The 18,312-nt window shown below is 43.6% G+C and overlaps 1 protein-coding gene and 1 pseudogene across 4 annotated transcripts in view; one reads left to right on the top strand and one right to left on the bottom strand.

Annotated features, from left to right (window-relative positions):
* LOC140964567 (microtubule-destabilizing protein 60-like) overlaps positions 1-16,363 on the bottom strand; it is a 48,056-nt pseudogene extending 31,693 nt beyond the window's left edge.
* A 1,459-nt stretch (positions 16,364-17,822) lies between these two features.
* The window catches only part of LOC140964964 (UDP-glucose 6-dehydrogenase 3-like), a 2,957-nt gene continuing 2,467 nt past the window's right edge, over positions 17,823-18,312 (top strand). The window contains exon 1 of one of the 4 annotated variants that reach the window (XM_073424969.1): positions 17,823-17,977. The gene's annotated coding sequence lies outside the window, so the exon portion shown is untranslated. Of the gene's footprint in view, positions 17,978-18,063; positions 18,085-18,312 lie in introns of those variants that run through there. The other 3 variants (XM_073424972.1, XM_073424970.1, XM_073424971.1) reach the window with 3 other exon arrangements.

Here is an 18,312-nt window from a genome sequence, read left to right as displayed (position 1 = left end):
GGATATCATATGTATTATACCTTGGCTTGAATAGTTATCTATCTGTTCGACCCGAGGTCCCTGATATATTGATCTCTCTGCATCACTCTTTGCACCTCGTCCCCCAACCTCTGGCAATCGTTAGTAGTGTGGCCATATTCTTGATGGAATTCGCAGAATTTATTTGAGGCTGGAAAACGTGGGCCTCTCTCGGCTTGTTTCGAGAGCTCTAAGCAGGTCACCATGTCAATTTTAGTTTGAAAGTCCAGGTCGGCTGCAACCTTAACATTTTGTTGGATTTCTATCCCCACTGTCTCTGCCTCTTCTTCCGTTGTGAGCTGAACCTCTTTTTTGGGGATCACTCTTTGTTGAGCTGGTCCAATCATCCCTACTTCTGTTCAGGACCTCCACATTCATTTGATCAAGGGTCTTCTTGAAGAGAATATTGACTGAACTCCCCGTTTGGACGAAGATTCTCGTCAGATCATAGTTGACAACAGTGTAGGTTATTAACAAAGCGTCGTTGTGTGGCGCCACAACACCTTTCAGGTCCTCTGGTCCGAAGTTGATAGTTGGGTCAGACGTGGGACCCAATCTCATATCGTGAGCTTTCCTTGCTCGGCCTGAATCTCTCTCGGTTGCAGCTCCGGATATCATATGTATTATAGCTTGGGTCGAATTGTTAGCTATCTGTTCGACCCATTGATATGTTGATCTCTCTGCATGATTCTTTGCACCTCTTCCCCCAATCTCTGGCAATCGTTAGTAGTGTGGCCATATTCTTGATGGAACTCGCAGAATTTATATGAGGCAGGAAAACGTGGGCTACTCTGGGATTGTTTCGAGAGCTATAAGCAGGTCACCATGTCAATTTTAGTTTGAAGGTCCAGGACGGCTGCAACATTAACATTTTGTTGGATTTCTATCCCCACTGTCTCTGCCTCTTCTGCCGTTGTGAGCTGAACCTCTTTTTTGGGGATCTCTCTTTGTTGAGCTGGTCCAATCATCCCTACTTCTGTTCGGGACCTCTATCTTCATTTGATCAAGGGTCTTCTGGAAGAGAATATTGACTAAACTCCTTGTGTTGACGAATATTCTCGTCAGATCATAGTTGGCAACAGTGACGGTTATTAACAAAGCGTCGTTGTCTGGCCCCACAACACCTTTCATGTCCTCTGGTCCGAAGTTGATAATTGGGTCAGACGTGGGACCAAATCTCCTATCGTGAGCTCTCCTGGCTCGGCCAGAATCTCCATCGGTTGCTGCTTCGGATATCGTATGTATTATACCTTGGGTCGAATCGTTAGCTATCTGTTCGACCCACTGATATGTTGATCTCTCGGCATGATTCTTTGGACTACATCCCCCAATCTCTGGCAATCGTTAGTAGTGTGGCCATATTCTTGAGGAAACTGGCAAAATTTATCTGAGGGAGGTAAACATGGGCTTCTCTCGGCTTGTTTCGGGAGCTCTAAGCAGGTCATCATGTCAATTTTAGTTTAAAGACCCAGGTCGGATGCAACCTTAACATTTTGTTGGATTCTTTTCCGCACTGTCTTTGCATCTCCTTCCGTTGAGAGCAAAACCTTTTTTTTGGGGATCACTCATGGTTGAGCTGCCCAATCATCCCTACTTCCGTTCGAGACCTCCACCTTCATTTGATCAAGGGTCTTCTTGAAGAGAATATTGACTGAACTCCCTATGTCGACGAAGATTCTCGTCAGATCATAGTTGGCAACAGTGAGAGTTATTAACAAAGCGTCGTTGTGTGGTGCCACAACACCTTTTAGGTCCTCTATTCCGAAGTTGATAGTTGGGTCGGACTTGGGACCCAATCTCCTACTGTGAACTTTCCTGGCTTGGCCTGAATCTCCCTCGGTTGCAGCTCCGGATATCATATGTATTATACAACTTGGGTCGAATCGTTAGCTATCCGTTCGACCCGAGGTCCCTGATATGTTGATCTCTCTGCATGATTCTTTGCACCTCTTCTCCCAATCTCTGGCAATTGTTAGTAGTGTGGCCATATTCTTGATGGAACTCGCAGAATTTATATGAGACAGGTAAACGTGGGCTTCTCTGGGCTTGTTTCGAGAGCTGTAAGCAGGTCACCATGTCAATGTTAGTTTGAAGGTCCAGGCCGACTGCAACCTTAACATTTGTTGGATTCTTATCCCCACTGTCTATGTCTCTTCTTCCATTGTGAGCTGAGCCTTTTTTTTGCTGATCACTCTTTGTTGAATGGTCCTGACTGAACTCCATGTGTCGACAAAGATTCTGATCAGATCATAGTTGGAAACAGTGAGGGTTATTAATAAAGCGTCGTTGTGTGGTGCCACAACACCTTTCAGGTCCTCTGTTCCGAAGTTGACAGTTGGGTCGGACTTGGGACCCAATCTCCTACCATGAACATTCCTGGCTCGGCATGAATCTCCATCGGTTGCATCTCCGAATATCATATGTATGATACAACACCTTTCAAGTCCTCTGGTCCGAAGTTGATAGTTGGGTAGGCCTTGGGACCCAATCTCCTACCGTGAACTTTTCTGGCTCGGCAAGAATCTTCATCAGTTGCAGCTCCGGATATCATATGTCTTATACCTTGGGTCGAATCGTTATCCATCTGTTCGACCCGAGGTCCCTGATATGTTGATCTCTCTGCATGACTCTTTACACCTCTTCCCCCAATCTCTGGCAATCGTTAGTAGTGTGGCCATATTTTTGATGGAACTCTAAGAATTTATCTGAGGCTGGAAAACGTGGACCTCTCTCGGCTTGTTTCGGGAGCTCTAAGCAGGTCACCATGTCAATTTTAGTTTGCAGGTCTAGGTCGGCTGCAACCTTAACATTTTGTTGGATTCTTATCTCCACTGTCCCTTCCTTTCTTCCGTTGTGAGCTGAACCTCATTTTTTGGGGATCACTCTTTGTTGAGCTGGACCAATCATCCCTACTTCCGTTCGGGACCTCCATCTTCATGTGACCAAAGGTTTTCTTGAAGAGAATATTGACTGAACTCTCTGTGTCGAAGAAGATTCTCGTTAGATCATAGTTGGCAAAAATGAAGGATATTAACAAAGCGTCGTGTGGTGCCACAACACCTTTCAGGTCCTCTAGTCTGAAGTTCATAGTTGGGTCGGACTTGGGACCCAATCTCCTACCGTGACCTTTCCTGGCTTGGCCTGAATTTCCATCGGTTGCAGCTCCGGATATCATATTTATCATACTTTGGGTCGGATCGTTAGGTATCTATTCGACCTGAGGTCCTTGATATGTTGATCTCTCTGCATGATTCTTTGCACCTCTTACCCAAATCTCTGGCAATCGTTGGTAGTGTGGCCATATTCTTGATGGAACTCGCATAATTTTTCCTAACGAGTTAAACGTGGGCCTCTCTCGGCTAGTTTCATGCGCTATAAGCAGGTCACCAGGTCACTTCCGTGTGAGCAGAACCTCTCTTTTAAAGATCACTCTTTGTTGAGTTGGTCCAATCATCCCTACTTCCGTTCAGGACATCCATCTTCATGTCATCAAGGGTCTTATTGAAGAGAATATTGACTTAACTCCCAGTGTCGACGAAGATTCTCGTCAGTTCATAGTTAGCAACAGTGAGGGTTATTAACAAAGCGTCGTTGTGTGGTGTCCCAACACCTTTCAGGTCCTCTGGTCCGAAATTGATAGTTGGGTCGGACTTGGGACCCAATCTCCTACCGTGAACTTTCCTGGCTCAGCCTGAATCTCCATCGGTTGCAGCTCCGGATATCATATGTATGATACCTTGGGTCGAATCGTTAGCTATCTGTTCGACCCAAGGTCCCTGATATGCTGATCTCTATGCATGATTCTTTGCACCTTTTCTCCCAATCTCTGGCAATCGTTAGTAGTGTAGCCATATTCTTGATGGAACTCAAAGAATTTACCAGAGAGAGGAAAACGTGGGCTTCTCTCGGCTTGTGTCGGGAGCTCTAAGCAAGTCACCATGTCAATTTTATTTTGAAGGTCCACGTAGACTCATATCCCCACTGTCTCTGCCTCTTCTTCCATTGTGAGTTGAGCCTCTTTTTTGGTGATCACTCTTTGTTGAATGGTCCAATCATCCCTTCTTCCATTCAGGACCTCCGCCTTCATTTGATCAAGGGTCTTCTTGAAGAGAATACTGACTGAACTCCCTGTGTCGACAAAGATTCTGGTCAGATAATAGTTGGCAACAGTGAGGGTTATTAACAAAGCGTCGTTGTGTGGTGCCACAACACCTTTCACGTCTTCTGTTCCGAAGTTGATAATTGGGTCGGACTTGGGACCCAATCTCCTACCGTGAACTTTCCTGGCTCGGCATGAATCTCCATCCGTTGCATCTCCGGATATCATATGTATGGTACAAAACCTTTGAAGTGCTCTGGTCCGAAGTTGATAGTTGGGTAGGCCTTGGGACCCAATCTCCTACTGTGAACTTTTCTGGCTCGGCAAGAATCTCTATCGGTTGCAGCTCCGGATATCATATGTATTATACCTTGGGTCGAATAGTTATCTATCTGTTCGACACGAGGTCCCTGATATGTTGATCTCTCTGCATGACTCTTTGCACCTCTTCCCCCAACCTCTGGCAATCGTTAGTAGTGTGGCCATATTCTTGATGGAACTCGCAGAATTTATTTGAGGCTGGAAATCGTGGGCCTCTCTCGGCTTGTTTCGGGAGCTCTAAGCAGGTCACCATGTCAATTTTAGCTTGAAGGTCCAGGTCGGCTGCAACCTTAACATTTTGTTGGATTTCTATCCCCACTGTCTCTGCCTCTTCTTCCGTTGTGAGCTGAACCTCTTTTTTGGGGATCACTCTTTGTTGACCTGGTCCAATTATCCCTACTTCTGTTCAGGACCTTCACCTTCATTTGATCAAGGGTCTTCTTCAAGAGAATATTCACTGAACTCCCCGTGTGTACGAAGATTTTCATCAAATCATAGTTGACAACAGTGTAGGTTATTAACAAAGCGTCGTTGTGTGGCGCCACAACACTTTTCAGGTCCTCTGGTCCGAAGTTGATAGTTGGGTCAGACGTGGGACCCAATCTCATATCGTGAGCTTTCCTGGCTCGGCCTGAATCTCTCTCGGTTGCAGCTCCGGATATCATATGTATTATACCTTGGGTCGAATCGTTAGCTATCTGTTCGACCCACTGATATGTTGATCTCTCTACATGATTCTTTGGACCTCTTCCCCTTATTTCTCGCAATCGTTAGTAGTGTGGCCATATTCTTGATGGAACTCGCCGAATTTATATGAGGCAGGTAAACGTGGGCTTCTCTAGGATTGTTTCGAGAGCTCTAAGCAGGTCACCATGTCAATTTTAGTTTGAAGGTCCAGGACGGCTGCAACCTTAACATTTTGTTGGATTTCTATCCCCACTGTCTCTGCCTCTTCTTCCGTTGTAAACTGAACCTCTTTTTTAGGGATCACTCTTTGTTGAGCTGGTCCAATCATCCCTACTTCTGTTCGGGACCTCCATCTTCATTTGATCAAGGGTCTTCTTGAAGAGAATATTGATTGAACTCCCTGTGTTGACGAATATTCTCGTCAGATCATAGTTGGCAACAGTGACGATTATTAACAAAGCGTCGTTGCGTGGCGCCACAACACATTTCATGTCCTCTGGTCCGAAGTTGATAGCTGGGTCAGACGTGGGACCCAATCTCCTATCGTGAGCTTTCCTGGCTCGGCCTGAATCTCTCTCGGTTGCAGCTCGGGAATTATACCTTGGGTCGAATTGTTAGCTATCTGTTCGACCCATTGATATGTTGATCTCTCTGCATGATTCTTTGCACCTCTTCCCCCAATCTCTGGCAATCGTTAGTAGTGTGGCCATATTCTTGATGGAACACGCAGAATTTATCTGAGACAGGTAAACGTGGGCCTCTCTCGGCTTGTTTCGGGAGCTCTAAGCAGGTCACCATGTCAATTTTAGTTTGAAGGCCCAGGTCGGATGCAACCTTAACATTTTGTTGGATTCCTCTCCGCAATGCGTCTGTCTCTTCTTCCGTTGCGAGCAAAACCTTTTTTTGGGGGATCACTCATTGCTGAGCTGCCCAATCATCCCTACTTCAGTTCGAGACCTCCACCTTCATTTGATCAAGGGTCTTCTTGAAGGTAATATTGACTGAACTCCCTGTGTCAACAAAGATTCTCGTCAGATCATAGTTGGCAACAGTATGGGTTATTAACAAATCGTCGTTGTGTGGTGCCACAACACCTTTTAGGTCCTCTAGTCCGAAGTTGATAGTTGGCTCGGACTTGGGACCCAATCTCCTACCATGAACTTTCCTGGCTTGGCCTGAATCTCCCTTGGTTGCAGCTCTGGATATCATATGTATTATACACCTTGGGTCGAATCGTTAGCTATCTGTTCGACCAGAGGTCTCTGATATGTTGATCTCTTTGCATGATTCTTTGCACCTCTTCTCCCAATCTCTGGCAATTGTTAGTGGTGTGGCCATATTTTTTATGGAACTCGCAGAATTTATCTGAGGCAGGTAAACGTGGGCTTCACTCTGCTTGTTTCGGGAGTTGTAAGCAGGTCACAATGTCAATTTTAGTTTGATGGTCCAGGACAGCTGCAACCTTTACATTTGTTGGATTCTTATCCCAACTGTCTCTGCCTCTTCTTCCATTGTGAGCTGAGCCTCTTTTTTGTTGATCACTCTTTGTTGAATGGTCCAATCATCCCTACTTCCGTTCGGGACCTCCACCTTCATTTGATCAAGGGTCTTCTTGAAGAAAATACTGACTGAACTCCCTGTGTCGACAAAGATTCTGGCCAGATCATAGTTGGCAACAGTGAGGGTTATTAAAAAAACGTCGTTGTGTGGTGCCACAACACATTTCACGTGCTCTGTTCCGAAGTTGATAGTTGGGTCGGATTTGGGACCCAATCTCCTACCGTGAACTTTCCTGGCTCGGCATGAATCTCCATCGGTTGCATCTCCGAATGTCATATGTATGATACAAAACCTTTCAAGTCCTCTGGTCCGAATTTGATAGTTGTGTAGGCCTTGGGACTCAATCTCCTACCGTGAACTTTTCTGGCTCGGCAAGAATCTCCATCGGTTGCAGCTCCGGATATCATATGTATTATACCTTGGGTCGAATCGTTATCTATCTGTTCGACCCGAGGTCCCTGATATGTTGATCTCTCTGCATGACTCTTTGCACTTTTTCCCCCAATCTATGGCAATCGTTAGTAGTGTGGCCATATTCTTGATGGAACTCGCAGAATTTATCTGAGGCTGGAAAACGTGGACCTCTCTCGGCTTGTTTCGGAAGCTCTAAGCAGGTCTCCATGTCAATTTTAGTTTGAAGGTCCAGGTCGGCTGCAACCTTAACCTTTTGTTGGATTCTTATCTCCACTGTCTCTGCCTCTTCTTCCGTTGTGAGCTGAACTTCTTTTTTGGGGATCACTCTTTGTTGAGCTGGTCCAATCATCCTTACTTCTGTTCAGAACCTCCACCTTCATTTGATCAAGGGTCTTCTTGAAGAGAATATTGGCTGAACTACCCGTGTGGACGAAGATTCTCGTCAGATCATAGTTGACAACAGTGTAGGTTATTAACAAAGCGTCGTTGTGTGGCCCCCCAACACCTTATAGGTCCTCTGGTCCGAAGTTGATAGTTGGGTCAGACGTTGGACCCAATCTCCTATTGTAAACTTTCCTGGCTCGGCCTAAATCTCCCTCGGTTGCAGCTCCGGATATCATGTGTATTATACCTTGGGTCGAATAGTTAGCTATCTGTTCGACCCACTGATATGTTGATCTTTTTGCATGATTTTTTGAACCACTTCCCCCAATCTCTGGCAATCGTTAGTAGTGTGGCCATATTCTTGATGGAACTCGCAGAATTTATATGAGGTAGGTAAACGTGGGCTTCTCTGGGATTGTTTCGAGAGCTCTTAGCAGGTCAATATGTCAATTTTAGTTTGAAGGTCCAGGACGGCTGCAACCTTAACATTTTGTTGGATTTCTATCCCCACTGTCTCTGCCTCATCTTCTGTTGTGAGCTGAACCTCTTTTTTGGGGATCACTCTTTGTTGAGCTAGTCCAATCATCCCTACTTCTGTTCGAGACCTCCATCTTCATTTGATCAAGGGTCTTCTTGAAGAGAATATTGTCTGAATTCTCTGTGTTGACGAATATTCTCGTCAGATCATAGTTGGCAACAATGACGGTTATTAACAAAGCATCATTGTGTGGCGCCACAACACCTTTCATGTCCTCTGGTCCGAAGTTGATAGTTGGGTCCGACGTGGGACCCAATCTCCTTTCCTGGCTCGGCCTGAATCTCTCTCGGTTGCCGCTTCGGATATCATATCATACGTATTATACCTTGGGTCGAATCGTTAGCTATCTGTTCGACCCACTGATATGTTGATCTCTCGGCATGATTCTTTGGACCACTTCTTCCAATCTATGGCAATCGTTAGTAGTGTGGTCATATTCTTGATGGAACTCGTAGAATTTATCTGAGGGAGTTAAACGTGGGCCTCTCTCGGCTTGTTTCGTGAGCTCTAACCAGGTCACCATGTCAATTTTAGTTTGAAGGCCCAGGTCGGATGCAACCTTAACATTTTGTTGGATTCTTATCCGCACTGTCTCTGCCTCTCCTTCCGTTGTGAGCAAAACCTTTTTTTTGGGGATCACTCATTGTTGAGCTGCCCAATCATCCCTACTTCGGTTCGAGACCTCCGTCTTCATTTGATCAAGGGTTTTCTTGAGGGGAATATTGACTGAACTCCCTGTGTCGACGAAGATTTTCGTCAGATCATAGTTGGCAACAGCGAGAGTTATTAACAAAGCGTCGTTGTGTGGTGCCACAACACCTTTTAGGTCCTCTAGTCCGAAGTTGATAGTTGGGTCGGACTTGGGACCCAATCTCCACCATGAACTTTCCTGGCTTGGCCTGAATCTCCCTTGGTTGCAGCTCTGGATATCATATGTATTATACACATTGGGTCGAATCGTTAGCTATCTGTTCGACCCAAATTCCCTGATATGTTGATCTCTTTGCATGATTCTTTGCACCTCTTCTCCCAATCTCTGGCAATTGTTAGTAGTGTGGCCATATTCTTGATGGAACTCGCAGAATTTATCTGAGGCAGGTAAACGTGGGCTTCTCTCGGCTTGTTTGTAAGCAGGTCACCATGTCAATTTTAGTTTGAATGGTCCAATCATCCATACTTCCGTTTGGGACCTCCACCTTCATTTGATCAAGGGTCTTCTTAAAGAAAATACTGACTGAACTCCCTGTGTCGACAAAGATTCTGGTCAGATCATAGTTGGCAACAGTGAGGTTATTAACAAAACGTCGTTGTGTGGTGTCACAACAAATTTTAGGTCCTCTGTTCCGAAGTTGATAGTTGGGTCGGATTTGGGACCCAATCTCCTACTGTGAACTTTCCTGGCTCGGCATTAATCTCCATCGGTTGCATCTCCGGATATCATATGTATGATACAACACCTTTCAAGTCCTCTGGTCCGAAGTTGATAGTTGTGTAGGCCTTGGGACCCAATCTCCTACCGTGAACTTTTCTGGCTCGGCAAAAATCTTCATCGGTTGCAGCTCTGGATATCATATGTGTTATACCTTGGGTCGAATCGTTATCTATCTGTTCGACCCGAGGTCCCTGATATGTTGATCTCTCTGCATGACTCTTTGCACCTCTTCCCCCAATCTTTGGCAATCGTTAGTAGTGTGGCCAAATTCTTGATGGAACTCGTAGAATTTATCTGAGGCTGGAAAACGTGGACCTCTCTCGGCTTGTTTCGGGAGCTCTAAGCAGGTCACCATATCAATTTTAGTTTGAAGGTCCAGTTCGGCTGCAACCTTAACATTTTGTTGGATTCTTGGGGATCACTCTTTGTTGAGATGGTCCAATCATCCCTACTTCCATTCGGGACCTCCATCTTCATGTGAACAAGGGTCTTCTTGAAGAGAATATTGACTGAACTCTCTGTGTCGACGAAGATTCTCGTTAGATCATAGTTGGCAAAAATGAAGGATATTAACAAAGTGTCGTGTGGTGCCACAACACCTTTCAGGTCCTCTAGCCTGAAGTTCATAGTTGGGTCGGACTTGGGACCCAATCTCCTACCGTGAGCTTTCCTGCCTTGGCCTGAATTTCCATCGGTTGCAGCTCCAAATATCATATGTATCATACTTTGGGTCGGATCGTTAGGTGTCTGTTCGACCCGAGGTCCTTGATATGTTGATCTCTCTGCATGATTCTTTGTACCTCTTACCCAAATCTCTGGCAATCGTTGGTAGTGTGGCCATATTCTTGATGGAACTCGCATAATTTTTCCTAACGAGTTAAACGTGGGCCTCTCTCGGCTAGTTTCATGCGCTATAAGCAGGTCACCAGGTCACTTCCGTGTGAGCAGAACCTCTCTTTTAAAGATCACTCTTTGTTGAGTTGGTCCAATCATCCCCACTTCCGTTCGGGACCTCCATCTTCATGCCATCAAGGGTCTTATTGAAGAGAATATTGACTTAACTCCCAGTGTCGACGAATATTCTCATCAGATCATAGTTAGCAACAGTGAGGGTTATTAACAAAGCGTCGTTGTGTGGTGTCCCAACACCTTTCAGGTCCTCTGGTCCGAAATTGATAGTTGGGTCGGACTTGGGACCCAATCTCCTACCGTGAACTTTCCTGGCTCAGCCTGAATCTCCATCGGTTGCAGCTCCGGATATCATATGTATGATACCTTGGGTCGAATCGTTAGCTATCTGTTCGACCCAAGGTCCCTGATATGCTGATCTCTATGCATGATTCTTTGCACCTTTTCTCCCAATCTCTGGCAATCGTTAGTAGTGTAGCCATATTCTTGATGGAACTCAAAGAATTTACCAGAGAGAGGAAAACGTGGGCTTCTCTCGGCTTGTGTCGGGAGCTCTAAGCAAGTCACCATGTCAATTTTATTTTGAAGGTCCACGTAGACTCATATCCCCACTGTCTCTGCCTCTTCTTCCATTGTGAGTTGAGCCTCTTTTTTGGTGATCACTCTTTGTTGAATGGTCCAATCATCCCTTCTTCCATTCAGGACCTCCGCCTTCATTTGATCAAGGGTCTTCTTGAAGAGAATACTGACTAAACTCCCTGTGTCGACAAAGATTCTAGTCAGATCATAGTTAGCAACAGTGAGGGTTATTAAAAAAGCGTCGTTGTGTGGTGCCACAACACCTTTTAGGTCCTCTAGTCCGAAATTGATAGTTGGGTCGGACTTGGGACCCAATCTCCTACCGTGAACTTTCTTGGCTTGGCCTGAATCTCCCTCGGTTGCACCTCCGGATATCATATGTATTATACACCTTGGATCGAATCGTTAGCTATCTGTTCGACACGAGGTCCATGATATGTTGATATCTCTGCATGATTCTTTGCACCTCTTCTCCCAATCTCTGGCAATTGTTAGTAGTGTGGCCATATTCTTGATGGAACTCGCAGAATTTATCTGAGGCAGGTAAACGTGGGCTTTTCTCGGCTCGTTTCGGGAGCTGTAAGCAGGTCACCATGTCAATGTTAGTTTGAAGGTCTAGGCCGGCTGCAACCTTAACATTTGTTGGATTCTTATCCCAACTGTCTCTGCCTCTTCTTCCATTGTGAGCTGAGCCTCTTTTTTGCTGATCACTCTTTGTTGAATGGTCCAATCATCCCTACTTCCGTTCGAGACCTCCACCTTCATTTGATCAAGGGTCTTCTTGAAGAGAATACTGACTGAACTCCCTGTCTCGACAAAGATTCTGGTTAGATCATAGTTGGCAACAATGAGGGTTATTAATAAAGCGTCGTTGTGTGGTGCCACAACATCTTTCAGGTCTTCTGTTCCGAAGTTGATAGTTGGGTCGGACTTGGGACCCAATCTCCTACCATGAACTTTCCTGACTCGGCATGAATCTCCATCGGTTCCATCTCCAGATAACATCTGTATGATACAACACCTTTCAAGTCCTCTGGTCCGAAGTTGATAGTTGGGTCGGACTTGGGACCCAATCTCCTACCATGAACTTTCCTGACTCGGCATGAATCTCCATCGGTTCCATCTCCAGATAACATCTGTATGATACAACACCTTTCAAGTCCTCTAGTCCGAAGTTGATAGTTGGGTAGACCTTGGGACCCAATCTCCTACCGTGAACTTTTCTGGCTCGGCAAGAATCTTCATCAGTTGCAGCTCCGGATATCATATGTATTATACACCTTGGATCGAATCGTTAGCTATCTGTTCGACACGAGGTCCATGATATGTTGATATCTCTGCATGATTCTTTGCACCTCTTCTCCCAATCTCTGGCAATTGTTAGTAGTGTGGCCATATTCTTGATGGAACTCGCAGAATTTATCTGAGGCTGGAAAACGTGAACCTCTCTCGGCTTGTTTCGGGAGCTCTAAGCAGGTCACCATGTCAATTTTAGTTTGAAGGTCCAGGTAGGCTGCAACCTTAACATTTTGTTGGATTCTTATCTCCACTGTCTCTTCCTTTCTTCCGTTGTGAGCTGAACCTCATTTTTGGGGATCACTCTTTGTTGAGCTGGTCCAATCATCGCTACTTCCGTTCGGTACCTCCATCTTCATTTGATCAAGGGTCTTCTTGAAGAGAATACTGACTTAAATCCCCGTGTGACGAAGATTCTCGTCAGATCATAGTTAACAACTGGAAGGGTTATTAACAAAGCGTCGTTGTGTGGTGCCACAACAGCTTTCATGTCCTCTGGTCCGAAGTTGATAGTTGGGTCGGACTTTCGACGCAATCTCCTACCGTGAACTTTCCTGGCTCGGCCTGAATCTCCCTCGGTTGCAGCTCCGGATATCATATGTATTATACCTTGGGTCGAATCGTTAGCTATCTGTTCGACCCACTGATATGTTGATCTCTCCGCATGATTCTTTGCACCTCTTCCCCAAATCCCTGGAAATCGTTAGTAGCGTGACCATATTCTTGATGGAACTAGCATAATTTATCAGAGGCAGGTAAGCGTGGGCCTCTCTCGGCTTGTTTCGGGGGCTAAGCAGGTCACCATGTCAATTTTCATTCGCAGGTCCAGGTCGGCTGCAACACTAACGTTTTGTTGGATTCCTCTCTCTACTGTCTCCGCCTTTTCTTCCGTTGTGAGCTGAACCTCTTCTTTGGGGATCACTCTTTGTTGAGCTGGTCCAATTATCTCTACTTCCGTTCGGTACCTTCATCTTCATTTGATCAAGGGTCTTCTAGAAGAGAATACTGACTTAAATCCCCGTGTGACAGATCATAGTTGGCAACTGAGAGGGTTATTAACAAAGCGTCGTTGTGTGGTGCCACAACAGCTTTCAGGTCCTCTGGTTCGAATTTGGTAGTTGGGTCTGACTTGGGACCCAATCTCCTACCGTAAACTTTCCTGCCTCGGCCTGAGGCTCCATCGGTTGCAGCTCCGGATATCATATGTATTATACCTTGGGTCGAATCGTTAGCTATCTGTACGACCCACTGATATGTTGATCTCTTAGCATGATTCTTTCCACCTCTTCCCCCAATCTCTAGCAATTTTTAGTAGTGTGGCCATATTCGCAGAATTTATCTGAGGCAGGTAAACGTGGGCCTCTCTCGGCTTGTTTCGGGTGCTCTAAGCAGGCCACCAAGTCAATTTTAGTTTGAAGGTCCAGATCGGCTGCAACCTTAACATTTTGTTGGATTCTTATCTCCACTGTCTCTGCCTTTTCTTCTGTTGTGAGCAGAACCTCTTTTTTGGGGATCACTCTTTGTTGAGCTGGTCCAACCATCCTTACTTCCGTTCGGGACCTCCACCTTCATTTGATAAAGGGTCTTCTTGAATAGAATATTGACTGAACTCTCCGTGTCAACGAAGATTCTCGTCATATCATAGTTGGCAACAGTGAGGGTTATTAACAAAGCGTCGTCGTGTCGAGCCACAACACCTTTCGAGTCCTCTCGTCCGAAGTTGATAGTTGGGTCGGACTTGGGACCCAATCTCCTACCGTGAGCTTTCCTGGCTCGGCCTGAGTTTCCATCGGCTGCAGCTTCGGATATCATATGTATTAAACTTTGGGTCGAATCGTTAGCGATCTGTTCGACCAGAGGTCCCTGATATGTTGATCTCTCGGCATGATTCTTTGCACTTCTTCCCCCAATCTCTGGCAATCGTTAGTAGTGTGGCCATATTCGTGATGGAACTCGCAGAATTTATTTGAGGCAGGTAAATGTGGTCCTCTCTCGGCTTGTGTGGTGCCACAACACCTTTCAGGTCCTCTAGTCCGAAGTTGATAGTTGGGTCGAACTTGGGCATGAATCTCCATCGGTTGCAGCTCCGGATGGAGAGAGAATCAAACAAGTAGTCGGACTTGGGCCTGAATCTCCATCGGTTGTTTTCTTTTTTTTTATCGCAATAAGTCCTACTTTCCCATCAAGAATAGAACTTGATTTTGTTATGATTCTGTCACGCCACGTACCTGGGATGTTATTTCGGCAACATTCTCAAAAGTCATGGCTAAACTTTTGAAAATATTTAAGTCTCCGAGCTACAGAAATTCATGGAAATCCCCATATTTTATGAGCAAATCCAAGTTTATTTACAAGAAATCTGACTATTTTATTACCGAACCCAACCCAAGTCATAATCTCGGCTGCATTCTCAATATTATGGTTCATAATTTCGGCAGCATTCTCAAAAGTAATAATTTCTTTGGCCAACAGATAAAAAAAATGTTCATAAGTATATTTTATTTATTATGTTGAAAGTAGTTTGTGGGTACCATAGGAAATTAGGAATAACCAGATTAGAACATAGTGTCGTGAATGTTTTTCTATAGAGAAGCTACCACTTGAATATGCCTAAAAATATAAAGTTTGAAGTTATTTCAACCCTGCAATAATCCTGGTTAATGAGATCAACACGTATTGGGTTGTCTTTGTACATAATAGGAAAAAAAAATTGTGGAGAAATAACACAGACCTAGCTGTAAAAAATTGTCAAAAGAACAGATTTCCCATAGACAAACCTCAGTTTGCAACATGAAAGGCCTTTGAAAGGTTGCTCTTGGCGGTCTTCTTCTATAGTTCCTTCTAGCAAAAGTTCCAGATGATTCATTGCTCTGCAAAGTTGAAAACATATCTACAATCATCACCAGTACGAGGAAACGAATTAAATCAGATCAGGAGACATGCATAAAAGTTCTCACGTTTTGCCTGCCTCTTCCACCTCCCGCAGAAGTCATGGTTGAAATGCTGAAGCTTCAAAGTTAAAAAACCCAAGTCAGAAAAGAAACAAGATACGTAAAAAACCACAATGCATATGGCTAGGCCAAACATCTATCATCCTTGCTAACCTTCCTTGGCTGCTGTCTAAAGAATAAGAACGAGTTGAACCCAGACCTAACTTTCTGATGTGAGGAAAAAATCTGATGGACAGTACAAAGACAAAGAAACTTGCGGTTTAGAGACCTTAGTAGATTGTTGCAGTCCGGGCAAGCCCCATTTAGACCCCTTTTTTTCGTCCTCCAATTCTTTTTCCCCAGAATCATCTGTTTTTTTAATCAAATGTAGATTCTCAAAGGCCTTTACTAAATGCATCACCCTACCAGATCCTGGCTCTGGCGCACATTCTCTGGCTTCTTCCAACAGTTTATCTCTGCTCCTCTTCAGAATCAATTGACCGTCTTCCCCATTATTCTTTGATGAATCTTTTCCTTCCAGTCCCCTTTCATTATCAATCCCCTTGTTTTGAGCAACGTGGTTTAACTTTAACCCTTCGTTCTCATCTCCACCATTATGCTTATTTTGCTTGTCAACATCTTCTACTTCAGTGCGCTTATTGAAAAAATCTTCTTGAGAAGCCCTCAAACTCTGATATGCCACACACAAACACTTACAGGATTCCCGAATCGCCTTTTTACACTTCTCACATGCCACACCAGCGGCGGAAGAATTCAGTTCCTCGTTCCTAGATTTCTTCTTTGCAACCACAAACTTCCTCTCTCGAATCTTGTTCTTCAACAAAGGCGAAGCCGCTTGGATGGGGATAGGGTTTCTGGAATCGGATTTTTTGGCACTCTTTTCTGACTTGATTATCGCTAGAGAATTGGACAATTTCAAGTTAGGGATCGACAAATTTGGGTTGATATTCTCCGAAAAATCCAGGGTATCAACAAATTCAGATGAATTTAATCGGATGGATTTTTCTTTCCCCGGAGTAACAACTGCACCCGCAGTCGTGTAATTTGATTCCATGGGGAAACGCCGGGAAATTGATTTAGGGGATGAGATTCATTGATTTAGGGGAAAGGGGGATTCAAGAGAGCGGAGACATGAAGAACGTTGAGCTTTTGGCTCCTCGAATTGTAACGGCTAGTTTTTTGACGCGTTGGATTTTATTGTTACGCTGCACAGACACGGTCAGGATTTCAAAGTTTCTTTCCAAGCCCAACGCTTCACTAGCCCATTATCGGACCAAACAACCGACTACTACAAATGTGTTTTGTACGAAAATAGCTCACCTAAATCCAAAAGTGCACACCATTTTCTCAAAAATTGCCCATAAGTTTTTTCAATTTATGAGTTACAAATTTCTTCTAAAATATGTTCACTTACACTGCACATCGAAACTGACTTGGATACTACTCAAATAGTGGGTCTCATATGAGACCGTCTCACGAATTTTAATCTGTGAGACGGGTCAACTCTACCTATATTCATAATAAAAAGTAATACTCTTAGCATAAAAAGTAATATTTTTTCATAGATGACCCAAATAAGAGACATATCTCACAAATACGACCCGTGAGACTGTCTTACACAAGTTTTTGTCCTACTTCAAAAGGTGTACGGAGCCACACTTTATGCATTCATTCTTAATCTTGAAGTTAGCTTTCATGCCTGCAATTAATGATTGATTGAACTCGCATCATGCCATTTTCTGAATGTGACATTTTTTTTACTAAAATAAATATATTAGTACTTATTTATTGCATATTTCCTTATAATAAATACCACATATAACTAATCAGGGCCGATTCTAACAATTTTTGGGTCGAAGTCTAATTTTTATTTTAAAAAATATCATCAATCAAAATATGTTTTCATACTCTTTTAGTTCAATAACTATTTTTTTCAAATTGAATCAATGCATTAAAAACAATATAAAAAAAATAAAAGAATAAAAATATAAAATACGTTCAAAATAATTACTAAATCCAATATTTCTTATAGTTTTAAAGCTAAAAACACTAATCAAATCAACAAGAATCCAAAATTCTCGAGTTCATGTAACGCTAAAAACTCGGCTCCACTATTCGTTTAAGGATCTTCACTATCATTTGTTAAAGTAAAAAAAACACGACAACTAAATCTCTTCTTTTTGTATAAAAATTAAAGACCAAAAGATTCGTTACCTAGAAAATCAATTAATTGAATAACACCAAATGCGTATCAGTTCCAGACGTGGCTGTGCCGTGCCGCTTGATCTTTTTTTCAACCGTTTTTCTATCACGTGAAATGTAATATGAACAAGCTTATGACTTTGTTTTGAGATATACCTTAAAATAATTTATTTATGCATAACCGCTTTTATTATATGTAACTAGATGCTGACATAAATTTTATCATAGGATCAGTCGATATATATATATTTTTAACATATAACCTTTATTCGGGTGATCTTCTGCCATATTTTTGTCCACTTTCCAAGAAAACTCCAATTTTTTATTTTTATTACCAAATAAGGGTAATTTTGGCATCTGGGACGCATTGACTAAACGTTTTGTTTTCCAAATCTGGCCCTCGCCAAACCTGTTGTTGGTAGGGGTATTAATGTATTTTCACTCATCCGCGGGGTTGGATCTTAGATCTACACGACCGTATAAGAGCTGTCCGCTCTCTCGGCTTCTCGACCTACTTCTTTCATTCTCATATAGAATAGATCTCTCGTTCTCTCCAGTTTTCAGGCATCCAAAAGCGTAATTCAAAGGTAGATTTTCGCTTTTAAAAATATCTGAAATGTTAAAGCTAAGGTGGTGTAAAAAATTTGTTTTGCTTTTGTGTGGAATTTGATACCCGCGCTAGAATGTATGCCAGGTGTGAATTTCTGGTGAATCAAGCTTTCGTGGCATTATTCTGCGTTAAATTTCGGAGAAGAGATTTGAAACAAATTATGTGACTTGTTTGGATTTAGCTTTTTGAGTGTTTGATCTGAAATGCAGTTGCTTGATATTGACGTGATTTTGTTCTTTCTTCTCATTTGATCTCTCATTTTGCTACGTTAGTTTTTTCGTGATTGTTTTAGTTGCGGGAGTTTTTTGCAAC

This window comes from Primulina huaijiensis, chromosome 18, assembly GCF_012295235.1.
Source record: "Primulina huaijiensis isolate GDHJ02 chromosome 18, ASM1229523v2, whole genome shotgun sequence".
Lineage (NCBI taxonomy): Eukaryota > Viridiplantae > Streptophyta > Magnoliopsida > Lamiales > Gesneriaceae > Primulina > Primulina huaijiensis.
Note: the sequence above shows the minus strand (reverse complement) of the source record. Positions and strands in the feature narration are given on the sequence as shown.